Source organism: Colius striatus, chromosome 8 (genome assembly GCF_028858725.1).
Source record: "Colius striatus isolate bColStr4 chromosome 8, bColStr4.1.hap1, whole genome shotgun sequence".
Classification (NCBI taxonomy): Eukaryota; Metazoa; Chordata; class Aves; order Coliiformes; family Coliidae; genus Colius; species Colius striatus.
The window spans coordinates 3625509-3650552 of record NC_084766.1 but is presented as its reverse complement, the minus strand read 5'-3'; the positions used below and the strand labels follow the sequence as shown (position 1 = coordinate 3650552).

Here is a 25044-nt window from a genome sequence, read left to right as displayed (position 1 = left end):
GTAACAAAAATACAGCGAAGTTGATTGGGAGAGCATAATAGAGGAATAAAATTTATAAAAGAGTTTGGCTTAACTGAGGAAAAAAAACAAAAGCCAAGAGAAGAGTTGTGTCCAAAGAACAGAAACCAAGGCCTTACATGAGAAGTAGTGCCTGAAAGAATCAGATCTTTGACTCCAAGTTAAATGTAGTGAGCATTCAAGTCTGTAGTGAGAAACACAAAGCCAGAAGTTACAAACAGTATTACTTGATTAGAACTTTACCACTTAGACAAAAGGAGATTACTCTTGGAAAGCTATCAAAACATGCATCTGTTTCTGTCAGTTACCATATACAAATCATCCTAAGATAGGCACTGTAAACCCTTTTGGTTTTTTCCCCTCAGAGGTCTAGTACTGTGACAGACTCCAGCTACTGGCAAGTTCCTAGTCACATCAGTACAGTTCTTGAGAGCCTAAGGCACTTGACTTCCAAGGAGTCCTTTTCTTAGAGAGTAATATGCAGATCATGCACATTTACAATTGCAGCTATATTGGTAATATACAAAAAAGAAATCCACAAAGCCCTGTTCAGAGATCTCTGCAGATGCTTCAGAGATCTTGCTGCCACAGGTTTCACTGCATCGCTAAGTACTTTTAAAGCAGTTAATAAGCTTCTAAAAAGCTTTTCTTTACATCTTTTTTTTTCTCAGAATCAAGGAATACGTTTTAGAAACCATCTCATTCTATGCACAGAGGTTACACTAATTCTTTAAGCAGAAGTAGCTTCCTAAAACACTTCTAGGCTATCTGTTATGCTTTCTTAGGCAGTATTATCATATAATCTTCCCCTTTTAAAAAGTAAATAATGGAAAGAGCCATGCAGGGCTACAGATAAATCTACTACAATCTATCTAGACATATCTGTATCTTCAGTCTGATTTTTCATATTGAGTTAAGAGTCAGATCCAGTAAGACAATATCCTACTTCAAGTCTTCTGTAATTAAATGGTTAGAAGCCTGCAAATATGGGAATGTGTAAGAGGAGAGATTAAACCTCAAGTGAGATTCAATAGTCTATAGAACACATACAAAAATCTCTACCTTCCCAAAAAATCAATCACACTGGAAATTCTTACACATCTACTACAAAACACCCACAAGATCTTCTTTATTTCTCCTCAGACTTCTAAATATTTCAGGCAAGAAGCAGCTACTCCATTAAACACGTAGAGGTGGGAAGTGGGAGTAATGAAGCTTATGCAAATGTAGCTGTGTTGTTCTTCCATACAGAGATGGCTTTAAAATAATGGTACAACAATCCTAAAACCTTTATACATTAATAATAACACCTAGAGATGAACTTCAACACTTTACATATACATGCATAAACATAAATAATTGGGGACCACGCTGTATTCCTAAAAGTTCATCAAGCTCTGCTGTCTTAGCCACAGCACCACAGATACAAGGAATTTATTGAAGCCCTTGGCTTAGAAGTCAGGTTAGAAATCTCAGACTATATTTACTGTATTTTTCTTCCCAGTGCTTCCAAAATAAACAAGTCATGCTCCTCAGTATATCATACTTAAACAAGGGTTATAACCACCCTGCTACACGAGTTGTCAGGTGCTGTTGTCCCTTCGCTTTCCCCGGGAACTTTTTCTACCCACAGCCTCTTCCACCTTGTACTTTAATCATTACTGTTTCTCCTCTGGCTGTGGATATCATCAGCTGAATGAGCAAGTTTTACACAGCTTTGAAAGGAGTGAGATTTGTGGTCATCTTATCCTCCTCCAGAACTGGGTTCCACTGCCTTCAGCCAGCTGCTGAGAAAGCTCTGTCTGTTGCTCTCACAAGCATCATCCTCAAGGTTGACATTTTCATAGCTTCTGTGAAACATAGCTGTCAAGGGAATCTGTCACTATAGATGGAGAAAAGCAATTTCTTGGATAGTTTCAGCCTGTTCCATGGAGGCTCTTGAAAATTATGGAGGAAAAAAAAAAAAGTGAATTTAACCCAGTATTCCATCAGCAAATAAGGGTGGGGACCAGCAGTGGAGTGTAGTCCCAGAGACAAAGTGTCACCAGTCCTTACTGCTTGTAATTACAAAAGAATGGTTTCTCTTGCGACATACTGACTCCTACTTTAAACCCAAATTAGGAAATGTGCAGGTTTGCTGGCAGAAAGCCAGACCTATTTCTGTATATTTGAGTCTCTCAGAAAGGCTCCAAGGGAATTGGGGATAGTTCTTATTCTGTGAGAGCCTGTATCATTTTAATCCCTATTTTGGAGGAAAGAGAAAACACACAGTTACCACTTGTGCTTTGTCTATAACAGAAAGCCCATAGACACTTCAAATATACTGATGCAATGAAAAACATGATACAATTCCTGTTGCACACAGGCAGTTCCATACTGAGTTAACTTCTTCCACATCACAGAGGAAATAAGTGACATTGGCATGTCATATGGAGTTAACTCCTTTCCTACCAGAGAGGAAATCAGCTGCACTGATACAAATCTTGTGCAAATGGATCAACTGTATCCACAATAGGTTCAAGTCCAGATTATTCCCACATCAGCTCCCGGGCCTTGCCCTCCCTACTAGCACAAGCACACAGGACAGCTCTGTTTTCCAGCTGAGAATCCAGAGAGATGTATTTCTTTTGATCATCCATTTTCTACTGTCACTATAGTGATTGAGAACAACAACAACAAAAAGTCACTCCTTCCCAATCTACCACCGTGAAGACACTAGAGCCACAAAAACATAATGTAAATAAAATCTACCATCCAACTCCCCACAGCACATCCCTTTTGTTACAGTGGCATTTCTGATAACAGGAATTACAGCCACATGGAGACTTCCCCACTAAAAGTGTGATATCTGTGAGAGCAGATGATGGGTTTACTACAAAAACTTTTGTAGTTTGGCAAGAGCAGTAGTAAAAGTTACTTCAAGGCTTTTATGACTTCTTTTGTTCAGAGGAAACTAAGGGAGGAAAAACATTGGTGATGTATGAAAAGATTGCTTGTTTACAATCATTACACAGATCCTTGCCTTTTTCATGAAAGGAAAGGAAACCAGCAGGAGAATTACAATACAGAGCACCTCCCAGGATCTCTTTCACCATTCTTCCCATTTGTGTATTAAGCAACAAGGCAGCTGTTGAACAAGTACTATCAACAAAGCAATCTTCTAGCCCTTTGATTTAGGCTATTCATATCTTCTGCCCTGAAATAAAATGACTTTCACAATTAAAACACCGAAATCAATGCTGTACCTATTGTCATGTCTGCAGGAGAAAAGCTTTAATTACAGCCCTAGTTAGATAACACAATCATTACACCTCCTTAATCTCAAATATAAAACCAGGACCCTTTGAGTGCTATGCCACCCTTTCTTTGATTTTTTTTTATGTGAATGGCTTTTTATCTGAGCACTTTAATTTGCATGCCTTTGCTGCGAGGCAGCTCCCCGTGATATGTTAATTGCAGAGTGCTTTAAGTACTAAAAGATTAACATAAAACCCTTTGCAAACAAGCTAATAGTTTATGATAATTTTTGCATGGCCTTTGTCTGTCTATCACTGGATTGCCTCTAGCTGTAATTTTATAAAGAAGCTGTAAAATATCATTTAAACAAGTTCATTTACACATAATTATTACCAGAATCACATTATTCAATTTAGATACTCCAGCCTATTAACAATCCATGAACTAAAATGTAATTAAACTGTTTTCCTTTTATGAACCTATTCATTACAATGTGTGGGAGATGGATCTCTCCGTTTCACTGAAAATTTCAGCACTTTGTTGTTAGAATTGACAAGCCTGGCACTCATTCTGTGCTTTTAATTATATTAAAAGTACTTCAAGACAGTTAATAGAAAGAATATATTTAGAAAAGAATGTGTGGAAATGCCAAGTTGGTGTCATCCAGAAACATATCTTGATTTCATCCCCCACAGTTTGTACCTTCTTATCAGAGAAAATAAAACCAGGGGATATCATTTCAATTCAAAATTCTTGAGTTTTTAAGTCTTTGGGGGAAAAATAAAGGGAAAAATGAAAAGTTTATTGCTAACAAGACTGTTTAAGCATTTCAGTTCTAGTTTAAAATTTTACAGTGCCATGGCTTGTATTGCATGGCTGTGGATATTCCTCCTTGGTAAAGATTATCTTACCTCAAAAAAGGACTATGTTTCAACAAAGACCAAAATTTACGTAAGCTGCTTCACAAACTGCAAGATTTGCCTTAATGGGCCCAGAATCTCCTGGTATTTATTTATTCAAATTGTCCAGACATCCCTGTAACAATCAAAAGATGCTATACTTTAACTAAGTCATGAGTATCAGGGCCTGTGTGCTTATTGTATTTGTATCCCAATTACCCCAACCTATCAAAGGAAGAATCTGATCTGGATAAAGAAAACCTCAGTTTTTGCTAAGTGATATAAACTTCAGACTCACCTACATAAACCACACCTGAGATTCACTGCTGGAATAAATCCAGTGGAAAAATAACACAGGGGTAATTTTCCCCGATGATGAAAAATATTTCTATCAGAAACATGTAAATCATACAAATCTCTCTCCTGAAGAGGGCAAAAAATAAAGTGCATGTACCTCATCATGACTACAAATATTAACCACCCCTCAGTTTCAACTCTCTCACACCTGCATTAGAATAGGGACTCTATTCAAAATTGAAGATGGGAAATAGAAGATGTCAATCCTGAGAAAAGGACAGGTCAGAGGAATGGTGCAGATAAGGACAAAGTGAAAATCATGTCACTGCTACAATAGGCACAAAGTAAATATCTCTCTTACTTTTGGAGACCCCATCCAATATCCATCCTCTATGGACTCCCTGTTCCTGGTGCCTGCCTTTTAGTTGAGCTAAAAACTTGCAACTTAATTGCATTATGGCTACTTCTTTTCAGCACAGGCTAAAACACTAGCATTAACACAGTTGTTAATATTCTAACTATTGAAGTTTCCTATCTGGAAAATAAAGATGAGCTTTTGCTCAAAGCACAGAATAATCAAGTAATAATACTCATAAAGAAAAATGTCAACAGAAATTACTACGGGTGTAAGGTGCTCTACAGAGAAGTTTTGTTGCAAAACAGGGAAAGGATAAGACAACCCTAATGATATTTTAGTCTAAATAGTCTGGGATCTGTGAATCATCGAGGCTCATGTGCTTAATTCACAGCAGAATTTGAGAGCAAATGTTTCATTCAAATATCAATCTGAATGTTACCATTTAGATCTGTTCCTAGAGAAGTTAATGACTATAAACTCCATGGGTAACTCTGACAGAAGAACGACAATGAAACCTAAGACCTTTCAATTCTAAGGTCCTGGTCTGTACGACAGAGCTACTGTTTCTCCATGTTGCTTCCTCCAACTGTTTGTAGTGGACTTTGCATAAGTTGTCAATTGCCACAGTCAAATACAGAGACTTTTAAGTACTTTATAGCACAACTGACACCACTGTTGCTGTATAGCTACCGAGAAGTTAATCATTCATGAGTGGAGTAAGATAAAACCAGTTTTACTGAGAAGGAAAGGTGTTAGAAAGGGTAGTTCAGGAATGGCTGCACCATCTTAGATGCCTACACTTGCACACAGGAACCTTTACTTAATTCCTTAAGTATCCATACAGTTGAGATGTAATCGAGCTGTAATCGACAGCACTTGCAGTGTTATTTAAAAGCAAAAACTAAACAAAAATCACCTAACAAAACACTTGAGCATTCCTGTTTAGCTTAGTAGCTAGACATAGGTTTAGATAATGGTCTAGTAATAAAACCACTGCATTTCCTTTTCACAACAGTAGGCTTCATGCTCAAAACCAGTTATAAACAGTTGTTCAAATGTGTGAGCTTTTTTAGTTTCATGCTGTTTTAAATCAAACCATTTCTTATGTAGCAATAAGTTTATGAAGGAACCACAATGTATGAAGAGAAGCATTTTTTCATTTTAGTATCTCCCGGTTCATTCCAAACTCCCATTATTTGGACTGTCACCCTGACACTGCCTGAGGTGCATTCCAGCTCTCTGCAAGAGAATCTGCTTTCCCACTAATGGGGCTGCTCTTGCAATGGCAAATGTAATTTTCCACTCCATTACAAATAGTGTGCAAAAGGACCTATTTCTCACTGTGCACAGATCAGTTCCCAGTGAAATCCTATTCACCAAATATTAAAATAGCAGAATCCACTTCAAATACAGGTAGTTTTTCAGGGCTGGACAAACAGCTCACATCCAACCACGGACATGGTGGAACATTCACTGCTCCAATATTCATTGACATTAGAGAAAAATACCCAATAGGTTCAGTGAAGGAGGAAGATAAGAAGAAACTGAGAAAGTAAATACTGTCATGGTGCTTTCTCAAGATGCTATTTTCTTACTATTTTTCTTTAACAGACAGCTGTAATGCAGATTTATATAGTGACTGTTGCTTTCTGGCATAAGCCATCTAGACTCAAATCCATTAAAACACCCAACAGTTGCCTAAGTAGATTTTGAACGTTCAAAAATCAGATGTCTTTGCAGCAAAGCAAAACTCAAGTAAAAGAAACTCAATGTTCTTTAATAAAAATATATATATGTTCAGCTATATTTTACATTAACTATCTTTCATTTATTTGTCTGTATCATTACATCATCAAGACAACCTTGGAAAAAGGAATGAAAGTCATCACGGAATAACTATGACTCAGTATAATTCAGCATAAATTGTTCTCATGCAATACTCTTGAGGAAACAGTAACTCTGTACCCATTGATGAGAGGAACTAAAGACTAGGGCTCTGTGAAAAGCACTGCATAAAGAACTTTCTGTGGTGATTCTATACCAGCAGTTCTAAAGTGGGCATTAAGTTTGCAAAAAAAGATAGCAGCTTTCAGTTGAAACTGACAGCCTCAAAATGCAAGTTCCCTGGAGTTTCCTTCTTTCTATCATGTTACAAAAATAACAATACTGAAGAAAATTACATGAATTTTAAGACTATCAAGGAATAGGAAAGGTACATCCTATAGAGTGTACAGTATGTACTGTAGCATCATTCGCTAGGCAAAGCGATTAACAAATCACTTAATTCTGTTCACCTTTATACACTTTCAGGACAGAGGCTCCAGAAGGCTAAGAAAAACTAATCTCAAATCAAACATATCTTGGTTTTGTATCAACCAGAATTCAATAAAAGAAGTATAAAGGTAATGCTGACCATATTCACACTTTCCAGTTCATACAGTTGGTGCTAGTTCCATTTCCAGTGGGAACATACAGAAACATTCCCTGATATGCATCAGCATTTCCTAAAGACAAACACAGCTAAGCTAAACAGTCAACAATTTTCCTTCTCAGGAGAGTTAATTTGAAAAGTTACAGGCTTTCCTTTTGTTATTTTTGATTTGGAATGTGATAATAGTTGCATTTTTCAGTTTCAAAATGTATTTACAAAGCACACTTGAATTAAAATCTAGATAAAACAGATCTAGAGTCTTGGAGTACAAATAAGCAAAGAACATTCATTTCTTGTCATCACTGTTGAATTACTCCTAGACACCTAAGCAGTCTGTGGTAGCATGTCTTTCACTTCTTCCATCCCAAACTTGAAGCCTTGGATATCGTGTTTTAATCTAACACTTCTACCATGAAAAATATTTTCATTATCATTTGGAAGGTTTGCAGAATCACCGTTGTGACAATATGTGGACATCTATGTAGGTATCTGTCACTGTTGACAGCTTTTTAAGAAGGTATCCAAAAGTTCAGAAGTATTAAGGAATAGAAAAGTATCACATCTGGGGAATCTCCAAAGGCTAAGCATCAAATCACTGATCTGAATGATAAAGGCAGAGAACAGCTACCTGCAGTAAATGAAAGAATGGTAAGAATGGACATAATTGATCGTGGGAAGAATAAGAAAAGCATCTTTCTGCAGCTCATGCAGTGTGTACCATAGACCTATTCAGATTCTTTACACAGTAAGTAGAACAATAGTCAAACACTTCAGGCAGGCACTTCAGTGATTTAGTTATCATGTCTCCCAGGCAGATGCACTGACACACTCAGGGAAGTAACAGGGAATGACACAGCACCAAAATCCTTGATGGACTGCAAATGCAACTGACTCCTTAACTTTGAATGACTACTCAAGCAAGTCCAAATATGAATGCTTTAAATACCTTTCCATTTTGGTCCATCTCTACAATTTAAAATCTTACAGTTCGCAAGATCACCCAAATTGTCCCTGTCAGTTCCAGTCAAGGAGTACAGATACATTTGCCCTGTGTACAACACTTGGTTCTAAATTTTAATAAGGGAAAATCTGATTCTGGAGACAGCAGAAATAATTTCAATACATCTTGGCATAATTTACACATTCCTATAAGTTTATCCCTGTAAGCTTTTTGTATTTCAAGTAAACAGAATAGTTCACTGTAAAAGAATAACTTGAAAAGGATATCAGCTCTCTCTCCAAAGGCAATGCCTCAAAAAAAGACCATTTAAAGACATTTTAAAGTTAGAAACCTGACTTAAGAAGCAAATTCTAATTGGATTTGAAAAGATGCTTAACCAAATATGCCCAGCTATAACTTAATCACCAGGTAGATTCCATCACTTTGACTTTAAGCAGTCTACAACTCAGAAACAATTTCTTTTCCTACTTGAACTAAACCTACTCCAAATTTGCTTCAAGGATTCAATAAGTTGTTTAGTTACATGACAGAGAAAGCAAACCCTTACGATTCATCATTGTCAGATGTGTATGGTAATATAGGTGACATAGTGATGTTAGACTTAGACATATCTCTTAATCGGGACTATTATAGGGTACATGACTGTACTCAGCCTTCTTCTGTAAGGAGGTCCAGTATAGATGTACCTAAGTACTGTAAAAGAGTGCTTACGACTCCTAACTCTCAAAATTTACTGGCACATTGCTATTCCATACAGTCTTGCTTGGTCCAGAAGCTTAGAATGAACATAACTTCTTTGAAGAACTGCCTATGTTTATTTCTACTGTTCAAGGGTGAGAATTACCTAGACAAGAGGCTATAGGCCAGTAAACCTGACCAACTATCTGGATCTACCACATTATCTTTAGACATAGGTTGATATATAAAAAGCTTCAGTACTTCAGTGCAAGACACTTCCATGCCATCGTGGAATGGAATAAAGAAAATTCAGGTTATTTTAGTTATTTAGATGGTTGATGAAAATTGGGCAAAAAAAACCCCTCTCTAAACAACAGCAACAAACCCAAATGAGCAAAAATGTAGCAGAAATACTAAGTTATTCAGATATCTGCTCAGCCTGAGAATAATCTATTCTGGCATGTTTAGATTGACTTCCAAAATTATGTCTGCTGGAGACATCATTTGGTGAAGAGAAGAATTAAGGGGTGGAAGAACAGAAATTATAAATTGTGGAGTATATATTGACAAATTACTGCTACTCTGCATTTTTCTAATAGTTTTAATTCTAACAGAATTGCTATGCAGCTCATTACTTAGGGGAGTCTCTCATTTTTCCCTCTCTTGTACTAGCCATACTTTAAACCACGGTGTAATTAATGTAATTAAGTTATTAATAAAGATTGAAGGGGTTGGACACTGTGTGAAATACTTAATTTTGTGTATCTTCAGCTGACTGACTGTTTAGGTTTTTATTTCAACTGTCAGCCAAATTATGTGTAATTAAGCCAAAGCAGAGATCTGTCTCTCTTTTAACCAGTGATGATGTCAGACAGATTCATAGTTCTGGGCGGCAGGTGGTAAATCTGCCCACTCTTTTCTATCTGTTGTATTTTCTTATTGTGCTTTATACATGTACTGCATGTATCAATGTATTCACACTTTGAATTTCGCTGTTAGTCTGTAATGCAAAATAGATGGCTAGGCTGAAGAAATAAAATGCTCTGAATTTATCTAATAACAAAATGGATGAGTTCTGGTCCTTACGCAATTTATCCTGTTGCCGTGGTAATCAGAGCACCGGTGTGAAACTGCTTGCTGTCTCATTGTTCTACTTCCCCACCCAATATCTGAACAAAACTACTTCTAGAAAATAAAATCACTCGTATCTTACGTTTGTTCAGGGCAGGCATTGCCACAAAGGACACAGAACTTGGAAGAGACTGGCCTTAGTTGTTCCACATACAACCTGATGCCGAATCTACCTGCGAACACTGGATTGAGTTTTGGCCAGGGCACAACAACTAAGATAATCCATTGGTGTAATGAAGACATTTCTTGAACTCCCCCAGCTGTTTCCCTGCCCTCTTCTGAAGGCTTGCTGTTATGCTAATGCTTGGAGGGTACTACTGCAATGTGCAGACATGCCTCACACTGTCAGCAGCACTGGCCCGCGTCCGTATCTCATCTGGAACAGACGCCGTATTTTGTTACGTTAATAGTTGTAACGTTTCAGTAGCCTTGAAGTTGTTCTTACACTTGCTTAAATATGCTGCAATTTCAGGTTTCTAGGGGAGCACAATGTTTGACTCTATCTTCTTATATTGTACCTCATAGATTCTGCTATTTTTTTTAATTATTATTGTTTTTTTTAACCTCAGCGTCCTTCCATCCGAAGCAAAATAACAGAAATATATGGATCAAGTCAATAATAGCTAGCAGGCCTTAAAATCATTGAAGGTGCATCTTCTGCAATGAAGCCTTGAAGACATTTGCCATTAGGCCATGCCCTGGCTTCTAGATAGTCAAGGTCATAGAGCTCTATACACTTATCAGCTGTATCAAGATGTCATTGGGCAATTGGGGCATGCAGACATTTCAAAGAAATACAAAAGCAAGAGGGTCATGTTATGAATGAAATGATTAAAGATTTATATTTACTACTAACTCTTGATTTATAACTATATTCTTATAAGTCCTTTACTCAAGGGAACAAACCCTCATCCAGTCAAAAGACAAAGAAGCTCCTTAATATGAGATCACTGCCTTGTGCACCTTGTAAAAAACCCACAAAGATAAAGAGCTTTACTCTTCCTATTCTTCAGCCTCTAGCATTTTTTTTTACTGCTAGAACACTAAAAGTCATTTTCCAATTTATGAATAAAAACTTTCTACACGGTTGCAAAATGCTGTCAAGAAGAGCCATCAATATCGCAGCTTTCCTCTGCTAAATGATACTGAAAATAAAATTGAGACTAGAGAGTAAGCTAACTTATCCACTTATAATGGACTCGCAATAACCCAATGATTTGAAATGCAGAAATACTGTCAGTGACTGCACAGTTCCCCAGACTGTTAAAACTTCTTCATAGGCTTTGTCTTTCATAAACATGAGGAGCACTTTTCCTACCTAAATGTACCATGACAGACACAAGGTATAAACACATGAAAAAAACATCTTAGCCAACACCCATTTGTATTTCAACTCCTAGATAGTTGTTTCTCTTTCATTTTAAGTCATTAAAGACTGGGACATTTCAGTTCAAAGTGATTGCAGCATGAATGTCACCTGGAGCTGGTGAAGAACTTCTTTTAAATAAGAAATTCATATCAAATTTTCAGAGTATCTTTTTTATTCAGTGACAAACACAGTGGACCTTTACCTTGTTTACGCTCTTGTAGTCATAAAAGGTTTATGAAACACAGCGTAGAAAGCTGATTTCACTTCTGAGGCCCATCAATAAGAGCACTTTAAGCTGAGAAAACCAAGCTTTCTGCCCAGCTCCACTATTCCCGTGGAAGGCTCATGAGGAGCTCTGGTCAATAAAAGCAGTTGGAGACATCCTTGATCTTTCTGTGGCTTTTACAGAAACCAGATGGCTTGGCTCTGGAACATCTCATAATTTAGTGACATCAAGAATTAAAGGAAGAGTTCAGAATTAGCAAAATTAAACTCCGTGATAAACAGTTACCGTAAAGCAAATCCACTGTTTTCCTTCTACTAGAATGTTACAGAAACTGCAGGTTTTCAAATAAGCTTAGGGAAAAATAATCATGGGTGGAAATTGAATAGTTCAATAGTTTTGAGCAATGTATTTGATAGCCAGAAAGAAAAACTTTTTTTCCTGCTAGGCATCATTTGTCCAATAAGCTACCACTCACAGTAGTATGTATTCTGTGTAAGTTTGGTTCGGTCATCCCTTACTCTCAAGACTGGGGCACTGCTGATACCAGAGCAGAATCATCAATATCATGATAAGAAGACGGTTAGTTAGATTATACTATGTGCTAATAGAAATGAAATACTGCCTATAGGACTAGAGCAAGGACGGAGTGTTAAGGAGTCACCATTACCTACATAAAGCAAACAATAAATCAGAATAAACCTTTGCACACCGATAAATCTTTTCAACAAGAAACCTGAGAATGTTTCTTATGCACTAACTATGACGCTGGCTCTCCAATACTCTGGGAAATATATATATTTAACCTGAAAAACTCCTCAGCCAGAAGCTGAAATGCAATTCTTATTTCGTCATCCATTTAACTCTCAACCTCTTTTAGGCACTACTGTATTTTCCATCAAATTTGTTCAGCACCAAGTTAACAAGCAATCACACACCTTTCTCATGCTACTGAAAATTATTTAATAATTATTCCCAAGACAGAGAGCTTGTTTTGATTCTTTTATTTACTCTACAGTTCTGTTACATCTCATACATTGGTGTCATGTTTGAATTTCATTCCTGCCCTCCAGCAATATTCCATGTGATTTTCTCTAAGATCTTGTGATGGTTATTGAAGACTTTGTTTTCAGAGAAAACATTAGCCCCCGGTTTTGAAGAATTGCTTGAGGTGGAAAAAGAATTTGAATTATACCCTGCTAAAACTGTCATCTAAGTGAATTATTACTGTTTACAGTTGTGTTCATTAATTTTACCTGTATCCGTCCATCTAGATAATACACATAAAGACAGAATGCACATAAAGAGATGTTCCATACGAAGCTGTAAAATATCTAAAAAAACCCCACCTCAGCAATTAGAAACACCAGGATTAATGTTGCTTGTGCAGGTGTAATTGAAATCTCCTTTGTACAACTACTCTTCACATGGCAGGAATATTAGAAAATCTAACAGCAGAGCACAGAGTATAAACATTTCCTCTCAGGTTAATACCTGAAATACAAGATGACAGCCTCCTTGGTTCTGTAGTAATCTATTCTGTTTGCTCCTATCCCCGAATGTATCATGCTTAGACCTAGCAAGGCAACAATAATATATCTGTGTATTTATAAATTGGTCATAAGATGCAACGCACACAAGGAGGACAAAAAATTCAAAGGGCGCTATTTCTAATACTGCATGAACATTGAGTACTTAATTTAATCACCTAAAAGATGTTTAAGTTGATGCAATTTCAAGATAAAAAGAAGTTGTTATACACTGTAACACTGATATCTTGCAAAGGTCAAAAATAACCCTGATATACACAGCCAAGAAGTATATCATGAAGGCAAAACTGTAGATGCTTCATTTTTTTGAACTAGACAAAAGACTATTAGGTGGCTTGCACATGCCATTGTAGGACATAAGGAAATGACTGAGACTCAAAAAAGATGGGGTCCATTAGCAGCATTAAATAGGAATTTTTAGCACATGTCCACATTAAAAGCAAATTCCTAAATGCAAGTAAGTTGCACCGTATGTTTTCCAATCAGCACGGTCAATGCTTGGCCAAGTTGCAGGTACTGGAAATAGTCTCTTAAGAAGAAAGTGGGAAGTGCAGTTTGTTATAGACCTCACACTCTATTTTAACTGCACGAAGAGATACGTGTGTTATTATCTGATAATTACTACCTTGCTATTTTGTATAATGCTTGACACTGCCAAGAGGCAGAATGATCTCTGTCACTGTTATAGAACCTCAATTGCATCCAGTCACATCAAGAATTTGTAGGAAAACGTACCAGAAGTGCTCGGGTATCCCCAAATAATGTGTCACAATTCAATCAGCTGGTAAAACACAAAGTCTCTAAGAAGAAATCAAAGAATAAAAACTCTTTGCCAAGCCTTGTCATACAGGAATCCAACAATAAACTTCAGACACAAAAGTGCTATGACTGAAACTGCGGGTTTTGCCAATTTCAAGTGATATCTCCAACATTTTTTCCTAAGCAGCCCAGGAGCAAACAATCCCTACAAAGGATCATTCATCAGACTTCTCTAGATCACAACCTGCGGAATATTTTTTCTTGGTTAAATGCACAAGTTAAATCTTTTCCAGATATGAAAATGTCTGAGAATTCTGATATGTATTTACCCAAAACAGAACATAAACTGATATAATTTGGAGTATACACAATATTGAATCCCTCCACTTCACAGCACCTATATGTCATAGATTCACTGTGGTTGGAGAAGACCTTTAAGATCATTGAGTGCAACAAACCACGTCCCTCAGTATCTCATCTACGCATCTTTTAAATATGTCCAAGGACAGTGAATCAACAACCTCCCTGGGAAGCCTGTGCCAGTGTCTGACTACCCTCTCAGGGAAAAAGCTTTTTCTAATCTCCAATCTAAACCTACACTGGCACAACTTGAGTCCATTTCCTCTTGTCCTATCATTTGTTACTTGGGAGAAGAGACTGACCCCCACCTTGCTCCAACCACCTGTAAGGGAGTTGCAAGGAGTGAGCAAGTCTTCCCTCAGCCTTCTCTTCTCCAGACTAAACACCTCCAGGGCCCTCAGCTGCTCCCCATCAGACTTCATACCCTTCCCCAGCTCCTGTGTCTGGATCTGGACATGCTCTAGCTGTGCCTCAGTGTCCCTCTGGCAGTGAGTGGCCCAGCATTGAATACAGCACTCAAGTTGCAGCCTCCCCAGGGCCCAGCACAAGGGCACAATCCCTACCTGGGCCTGCTGGTCAAACTATGTCTGATATAGGCCAGGATGCCATTGCCCTTCTTGGCTCCCTGGACACATTGCTGCCTCACATTTAGCCACTGTCGATCAATATCCCCAGGTCCCTTCCCTTTGGGAAGCTTCCCTACATGTCAAGGTGACTGTTGAGAGAACAGGATGCCCAGTGCTTCACATGATCCAGAATCTGAAAAACCAAAACTGTAAAGATGGCTACTTTGAGTTTTCTGGAACAATTTGTTTCTTGGTGGTTCCATTATGCATTCTCCAGACTGGTTAATTTTATTCCATCTACTGGTGTTAATTTTCCACTGTCCAAAGACTGAGAGTGCAGAAGAATGGGTGCTGTCTCTGAAAGCTAGCACAAGTGCAGGATATGCATGTTGCACTACATATTAAACATGGGATGGACTGATGGATCACATTTCAAAGCCTTTCCTCAACATTCACAACACATAACTCTCAGTGCAGTGTAAATACAGCAATATATAATAAGGTTCCTCCAAATCTAAAACCCAGTTGTGTATGTCCTTACAAATCTACACATATATCTCTTCAGTTGGTCATACACTTCTAAATGATAATGATTTAGAAAGGAAAAGAGATTTCATTTTCAGTCATCAAAAAGTGATATCAATGTTGGCAACTAGTTGAGGGAAAAGATGACACAATATTCTTGGCATAATAATCTGACAAAGGGAATTATTAAAGTTATAGCTGTCGTCTATTAGTACTATTCAAATACTCCACATATAAGGAACCTAAAGTATTCGTTTTCACCTGTTAATAGTCAACTATTATGTTTATTTCAAATTTCACATCGCTAACAGTTGTCTCATATAAACCTAAAGTGATAATATAGGCTTCAGGTAAGAATTAAAACTCATTAAATAGGCTTAATTGCAGTTTTTTAGTGATTTTGGACCCATAAACCAGTGCTTCTTTTAATTATAAGTCACATTCTAAAAAAAACCCCTGTACTTATCATCGCAATGCCTCCTTGTATGACCACACACATTTCTCAACAGGGAATCTGATAAAAAGGAAATAGAGCCACACTACTATAAGAGGAGTGTTATGAAAAGAGAAAAAAACACAACCAGATCTAACAATAAAATTTGTTTAAATTGCTGAAATTACTTGCTCAGATATTGTGCTTTTCATAAAATAAGTTTGCTTCTACCCTGTAAGCTGTTTTGCCTTCTCTGTGGTCTCAAAGGTTAGAATACATTCATGGTAAACCAAAGAAAGTTCATTATAATAACACTGTGAAACACCACAAGTAAGGACTACGATGATGGAGTTAAAGGAACGCAGATTTATGCTACTCTAATCAGCAAATGCAATACAATGTTTTTAAAACCTGTCCATACAAATAGGAGAGTGTACTGCCATTTCCAACAGACATATCTGGATAGCTGAAAAACTGCTTCTGACTTTCACTAAGACTTAAGTTTGGAAGCCCTTTTTTTTTTAACACGTGATTTGCATCTTGTCTACACTGGAGAGTAACACAAGAACTTTGGTTAGCTATTTGCTCTGACAATGCCAAGCTCCTGGAATGCACAAACTGCTCTCTGCTTTGCTCTTATCATATATTCTCACAGCATGCACCATCAGACTTATCCTCACTGCTCCTGATTTTGTGGATGTTATCCTTCTTGATATTTTTCAGCAGTACATAGTGGATCATAGGTCAGGGATGTTCCAGGATCAGTAATATGTCACATGCCAAGGCTTTAATTTTAAAAGTAAAGTTACAGAACACTCCTGCATGAACCCTCATTTTTAATCATTTTAATCAAGCCGACTTAAGAGGATATTTAAAGGATAGGAAAGGAGAAAAGTACGTTGAAGGAGAAATAATTGTAAGTGATAACTGAAAATAAGGATGCTATTTCTCAGTTTCAGACCTTGATTTCACACAAATACAAAAGAACCTCAGCTAAAAATAGCCTACATATTTACAAGGTAGATGTTTACACTATAGACCATCCCCTGTGGGAGCTCTGAAAAACAAACCAATGACAAAAAAAAAGAGATTGAATTATTTCCTGTGGAAATATGATTTTCATAAAATATACTTGCTTCTGGTTTTAAGTTTCTTCTTGTCTTTGAAATTTGATATGGAATTTAACATATTCCCATTCGCTGCTTGAGATTAACATGATAAAATTCAACAGCACTGGAGCAGGCACTATAGTCTTGGAGGTTAATAATTCATTAAATATACAGTATAACATCAAGATAAGTTTTTCAGGGTTTGTTTGGATTTATTTTTCTTTAGAAAAATAAACATAGGGTTTTGTTTTCAAGATTTTGGCTGTTTTAGTTCGAGAAAATACCCAATACTTTTACAGAAAAGCTCCCTCCTATGTGCTAGGGAGAGGAAGCTTTACTCAAACAGGGTATTAAAAAATACCCAAACCAATAATGAAACCCAAAGAGCACCATAAAGAACAAGAGTTTAACATAAAATTCATTAAACTTGGCAAAGAGCTGAAATAGAAACACTGCAACCTGTTATTACAAAAAACAGAGTGAGGCAATGGCCTCCACAACCCCCTTGGAGTGGGCTTCCCCTTTCCGTAACAGTCATATTCATGAAAGATGTTTGATCATGCTTTTGTACTTCTACTGGATAACCTAGTACATCTTCTACTGAAAATTCTTTTATGAATTAATGCTAAAAACAATATCATGCTAGCTATAAGAATACAGCTATGTTATTTAACTAACTCAACTTATTAAACAATGTTGATCCACAATGGTACAAACTGACCTGATTTATTGCCTCATCCATGACATTCAAAACAGGAAAGGAGCAGAAGGGATTTAATACTTCCCACATTCAACACAGGATGATTCTATAGTCAAAGGTTATAAAATCAACACCTAGAATAATTTATAAATACTCACAAAGAATGTGTCACACTGAAAAACAAACAAGTGAAAATTACGCTCCATTACTTGTGATTAGAGTATTTTCCTTTACTATTCATTACAGAAATGTTTTCCACTTACAGTTCCCACACAAAAGGAGTGGTTTGTTTCAGTTGGGTTTTTGTTTGTTTGTTGGCTTTAATTTGCAAGTACCATGTTATAATTAAATAAAATTGCCTGTCAACTGTGCGACACTGTGGGCTGAGAATCATTACACCAATCCATTATGGCTTGTGTTTCTTCGGTTGCACTAATGCATAAATGACTATCCACGTTAATATCCCATGACTTAAAGGTTATTGTGACAGTAATCCAACTCAAAGGTGCAGTAGGGTTTTTTTAACATAAAAATAGCATCTGTTTTTATTGTGATATAAGGAAAATTGCTTTCATAAAAACTTTAAAGAGTAAAACAACACGCTGAGATCGGAACTGAATGAGAAGGACTGAATGTATGATTAAACACATTTTCAGCTGCTATAACAAAATCATTAATTGATGAATATTCTCACCTTCAAGCATGATCAGAAGCAGAAATATTAAGTCCTTACTGAATTTCCAGGCCAGTGTCCACCTTTAGGAGATCAAAACCACTTCTCGTATTGAAATTCAGAACAAAGTTGTACCTACCGGTTGAAGTACGAGTTACCAGTGTGCCTCCACCATAGGGAAGGTGCAGATGGGTTTAGACGTCTTTAAGAGTCTTTACTTTTAATTCATTTTTTCTTTTAATGTAAGCTAAAGAAAACACTCTAAGAATAATTTCTTTAGGTTATTACAGTTATGCATAACGAACCTCACAAGCTACAGGCACAGACCCTGTCAGTATTCTGCAGTGCTGGAAACCTGAAATGTACAACTCAGTTCTCTGTGATAGAAATGAACAAAGGATTCATCACAAGAAAATGGTCCTGGAAGTCAAGTTATTTGCAGGAGATACAAAAGCTATGTGACAATCAAGGTGACAAGAAGATAACCTTTTGCTTTTCGCAACAGTTGTTTCCTATTAGACCACTTTGACAGGGATCAAACGTTACATTCAAGCAACCAAGTCAAGCTTTCAAACAGAAATACTCAGTAGTCTTCCTGGGAACATAGCTAGCAGAGTAACTGAATGAAACTAACCACCAACCTTGTGATCACAGCTCCCAAGATCCAAACCAAGCCCAGCTTACATCCTTTCCTAGTCAGTTCACACCTGATATCTCACTGTAGTGAATTCAGTGTCCTCGGTGTCCCAGGTCTTCATAAAGTCTCCTGACCAATTGAACCACTGAAATTTAAACTGTTTTCTGAGATTGTCTTTATCAAACATCTAGAATTGAGACCATTCTAATTATTCTTTTGGCCACATTATTTTTTTGCTACTTCTGTTTTATTGCAGAACATTCCCCTTTGCAGGAAAATATAATTGCCTTCCTATGGAAAGATGACAAAAGGAAATCTGTGTTACTTTGGTAATGATGGTATCACTTATGAGTATCACAGTCCTAAACAGATCTCAGAGGTGTCTTATCTCCAGATTGAATTGATGCCTTTAGAGAAGCAGTCGCTGAATATTGAAAACCTTCTCTTAATAGGTTTTTCAAGTTGTCTTTCATCTTTTCGGGTTTGGTTTGTGTGGTGTTTATTGTTAGTTTTTTCAAAACAGATCCAGCCCCTCAAATGACAAAAATTAGATTGTTAAATTCTGGGGGGCGAAAAAAAAAATAACACTATTGTGAGGACATATTACTGAATTTGTACTTCTCAGGCTATTCCCAATGTCAAGAAATGCCTTTTGAAATGTGACAAGTGACAAAAGCAAGATGCTAAAAATTATAGGAGGGAGCTGCAAACCATGTGGAAATAACTTCTTTTGTAGAAATTATTTATGTAGGCTTCTTTTTTCTTTGGTAACTCAATAATGGTATTGTTACAAGTTTATGTTAACCCCTTCAGTTACACCTGAATGAAGGAAAAAATAGTCTGTTCTAGTTGCAAACCTCTCTCAAGCTGAGGAATGTATTCAGCCTGACTCTACAGTTATTTTAGTAACTGTAAAAAATATTCAAAGTGAATTTCCAATGATTTTCTTCATGCAAGTAATTAATATAAAATTAGACAGTGAGGGAAGAGAGGAGGAGGAGGGGGAGAGAATGGAGAGGGAGGGAGATAGAAATCAATGTTTCTGGAACTGAAGATGTAACAGAACAGAGGGAGAGATTCCATAATTGTTGAATTAATTCTGCTCTTCGATGTTGTAAAGCTAGTTAGCCTGTCAGTTCAAAGGCCCATTCTCTCGTTCCTTTAAGTCCCTGGGATGGGTAAACCAAAAGCTGGATAATTGCTACTGACAGAGACACGGTCATGGGATTAGACCCTGCTAGTACCACAGAGGGAAAAGCACTACTTCCACACTGCTCAAGCGTCTCTCGAGAAACAGATGTTGAGAGTACGTTTAATTCAGTGTTCTTATTTCCCCAATAAATGTACAGCCTTCACCAAGGCATGAAAGTAATAGGCAGAGAACTGGTAGCACTTCCCTTAAGTTTATTTTTCAGTCATCATCTACTCATTTTGTCTCAAGGCAAGCAGGGTCAAATGTTATTAGCTACTGAAGGTTGCATGAGGAAAACAGAGGCATCAGAAAATATTCAGATTGAAGGAGAAGAAAAGCTTTTTTGGCATTTGGTAGAGAATAAAGGCAGAGTTCCCAAAGGAAGACAGTTATGAATAATTTTCTGCAGAAGGATGACCATCAATTAATAATGCCAAGCAAAATGAGCAAAAGATTGATATTGCTGACAGTCAACACTAGTCCTGATAGCATCTCAGAAGAAAAACTTCTTACTCGGAACAAGCTCAGAACTAGGAAGCTGAACAGAAGAATAATGCATCTGTCAAAACACACCTACAACTGACTTACAGAATGAAGAGAAATGTGCAAAACTAGAGATGCCCAATATGCAAGGCTAAAATCCCAAACAAATGAAGAATATCTCCCTACTTGTCTTAGCGTATTTTGTTTATTAAGAAACATGTTATTGAACAACCATCTGTAAACCAATATTATAATATAAGCACACATTACACTCCATAATCTCTACCATACATCCATATGGCAGCCACTTGTAACAATTTCCCTTTTACAGACAATTACACCAGATACCGCAGTGGCTTCAAACTGCAGAAACAGAAAACATCACCTTTCTGTAGCGACTGACAATGCAAAGCAGCGGGCTGTCTACTCACCTTTATCTAGCTTTTAAAAGATGGGTGTAACACTTGTCAAAATAACAGTTCATTGAACCACTGACCTTTTCTGTTAATTGTTTAAATGCACTTGTCTTGTCATTCCCAGTACATCTCTGCCAGAAGCATCTCACAGAGATTTTCAAACTTCACAGACACCACTTTTTTACAGTCGTAAGTCATATGGCAACAGAAATCTGCTCTCCTTTATTGGCCAACACTTAAGCTAAGGTTATTTTACTTTGGCTTATTGCTAATGCCCAAAAAGATATCAAGATGCAGAATGAAATGGTGCTGTATGAAATGGTCAAATAACACCAGCAAAAATATGGTGCTTTAACTTCATAAACTGAAGTTTATGATAAAAAAAGGAAAAGAAAATAAGCATTGGGAATGAATGTGAGTGAATATCCACTAAACAAAGCAGCAAAAGGATATCTTTATGATGACAGAAAAACCAAGAAAAAGTTCTTTGGAAGGCAATAGACACAGATCAAAATTCAGATACACAGAGGTCATCAGCAGTACTTCTATGTACTGTATCCACTGACCTCATGGCCCTTCTTTGTAGATGTCTAACACTTTGCTGTAAGTTTCAATGCAAACTAGAAGTGAACAGCAAGAAAAATTCTTGAGGCATCGTGAAAAGATACTGTGGCCCTGCTTCCATATTGGGAGGGAATAGGAGGAGAGAAAGGGAAGAAGGACAAATCATCCACAAAGAGTGCAGATCTGTTGCACAGGGTAACTGTAGTTTGATGCAGCACCCTGAAGGCTCACTTTGTTAACACTCTTAACCACTTGAGAAACTCTTGTAATTTACACCTCAGGGCACAGATCACAGGATTTCCTCAGCAAAACACTAACTGACATCCCATCAATATGTTTAGTATCTTCCTCATCAACATGCTGGATGGCATTTTTTTTGTTGTGAAACATTGGTAGTGATATTAAACCAAATTTTCCATCCCAGTTAATTTGGTGACATCTTTGAAAAAGCTGTATTAAACTCTACAGGAAATGAGTCACATACATCTACCAAGCAGGCATTAAAAGTTAGGATTGATTAACAAAATAGTCCTTTAACCTGCATGCCAGTTCTGATTTTGTACCACTTTGGTTCTGTATTTTGAATAACAGAATTGATTTAATCAATGAACATTAAACTGCTTTCTTATGCATCAAAGTTTTTGCTGTTTCAGAGAAGAATGACAGCCTAACAGCTATAGATTTGAGAATTTATGGCAAAACCCAGATCAAAAAATGCAGGTCACAGAACCAAGAAAACATAGGAAAGTTGAGAAAATGTGAAAATTACGTATAGAAATGGGAATGATCTTACAATAGCTATACATAAAGATCCAGGTTTTAGTTTCTCAATATGACTGTTTGAACTCACGACGAGTTAAAAAAAGTATTATCCCTGGAACTGGTTCGAAAGGTGTGAGGCCATTCAGAAGTTTGTGAGGCGAGCTGATAACTCTGACAAACCTCAGAGCTTCGACTGGGCAAATTTTAAGATCAAGAAATATATTTCAGTCACATCTGCAGTGGCTTGTTCCAAACATCTCATACATACCTACTTGAAGGAAAAAAAAACCACTAGACCTGCAACAAAACCTATTTAATTCCCCAGAAGGTGGTACAATTTGTTTGTGAAGCTGGCACTAACCAACAGACAGGTGCCTGAGAATGACACAAGGTTCTGAAAACATGTAACTTGTTTCCCTAACTAAGCGCATTAGGTTTAACAGGGACTATAATGTGAGGTCCTTTCCACCAAATTACTGTTAAACTATAGTCTCTCTTACACATTGAAAAGCTAAATACATCATACCTTTCCAGTAATCCAAACAGACTTGAATACATGCAGTAAAGTTAGACTCCAAGGGTACATATGCTTTTATACATCAGTCAACAACTAACTGATTAGGTCAAGTAGAAACTTTACCCAGGAGCAGATGATTTCAATAACTGTCCTCTGTGGGCTTGCTTTGAGTCTCCAGTCTGGAACTGGATAATATGTCTGATAACATAAAAGGACTGCACAAGGCAAACATCTTAACCACTTCTTGGTTAAGACTGCTCTAGTCACATACCCACCTCTACTGACAATCAAGTTGAGGAAGATATATTTGAATCAGACTAGTTTTAGAAAAGATTAAAATTACAGCAGAATGGACAAGAATAAAAACCCCAGTGCTAACAAAATAGCATATATGAAATAGCTGCTGGAACTACAAACGAGGCCGAGACTGAGGTCTCTCTTCAAAAACACACTTAATGTATTTAAAAATTAAAATGCTCTTTCTGTGTTTAAACTTTCAAAAGTGTCTCTCTCACTGTTTCCAGTTTGTATTTAAAAACAAAGCAAACTTTAAATATTCCTACTATAACCCAGACACATGTTGGATTTCAAGAAACACAGTCTTATCTACAGCTAAATATTTATGCAATGTATCTAAGGCTGACAATGAGCAGCCTATGAGGCTTTTAATAAGACATGCTGAGCAGTAATAAATGTTAAAGAGCAAATCTCATTTTAATGTATTTTTCACAGCATTTGATCGGCTTTTAGATGTAAACCCCAATATTAGGAGTCACAAATAAGAGGGTGTTTTCACTCCATTTTCAGACTTGTTTTTCAAAATAAGCAGTCCTTTCTCTTTAAGACACACACTCAAAACTTAAGTTAGATAGAAATTACATATCAATTTCAATTCAGGTCAAACACACGCTAGATCAAATTATTCCATTTATGATTCTGTCACTGAACGCAATTTACAGAAACAAGTTTTGGACGTTCCTGACTACAGTTAACTACCACACAACTCTTTAGTACTGTTAAATTACATGAGGCTATAGTAGAATTAAACAATAAATATAGATGTATATTAAAAATTGTACCAAACTGGATCACCTTTTTGCTAATATTTAAACAAAATACAAATGTCCAGAATATACAACAAAGAAAGGCCAAAAATTACATCATAAATCAAGGAAAAGTGTATACAATGAATTGCTCATCTCACATGAAAAGCATTTATAACTTTCTAGAGCACAGTATTCTGTGCTGATCTGACTCAAGATCTCATGGAACAAATCTTCTCAATGCATATTGTCCTCCTAAATGCCATTTAAACTATTACTTCATAGATGTGAAAAAGATGGAATAAGGTCTAATTGAATAGAGAAAAATTGTGAAAAAAAGATAAAAGAAAGTAAATTTACATGATCCAAAGCCCTCTGTCTTCATGAACCAAGATATGAATCAACTCTTCTCACCTCCTGCTGGAGTATGAACTGAAGGAAAAGCCTGGCATCTTGTAAGCACAAATATGAGAAAAGATTACTGCTGTGTTCAGTGAACCTTTGCCCACACATATATTGAGACTCTCAAGGGGGAAAGTGGGTCACACTCTAATCATAAAAACACACTGACTTGTACAAGAAAACATTTTATTACCCTTTAAACTTTTGTTTTTGCAGCTGCAAAACAGCTTTATTAAGGAAGATAACACACGTGTGATCATCTGCCATGGTGGAAGCGCCTGTGCAGTATTACGCTGTTAACACAGTTTCTTTTCAATGATATGTTACTAAAATGGATAATACACTTCTGGGGACCTCCTATCTCACACTATTAGTCAAAAGAAACAGTAATCAGTAAAATAGGTACATCTGATGAACTCCCTGATGCACTGTTTCCTGCCTTCAGAGGTATATCCAGCATGTTAAGGGGGATTTGGTCAGATTTTGTTGGTACTACAAGCTAGGAAAAAAAATGGAAAAAATGGGACAATTTAATAAAACTATCTATAAACAAATCACAGAACTCACACTCACAAAGACAGTCGTTGCTCTTGGTATCCCTCTTCCTGAAGAGAACAAGACTGCCTATTTAGTAAGAACTTTCACATAACATATCTAGCAGCACACTTTAAATATGTCCTCTACATTACTTACTTAAAAAAAAAGAGAGATAACTCTTTTTAGAAAAGAACAAACATATTTACTTTGACTA

The 25044-nt window shown here is 36.8% G+C and overlaps 1 protein-coding gene across 4 annotated transcripts in view; it reads right to left on the bottom strand.

Moving 5' to 3' along the window:
* LRMDA (leucine rich melanocyte differentiation associated) overlaps positions 1-25044 on the bottom strand; it is a 666943-nt gene that overhangs the window by 155866 nt on the left and 486033 nt on the right. The window lies entirely within an intron of this gene.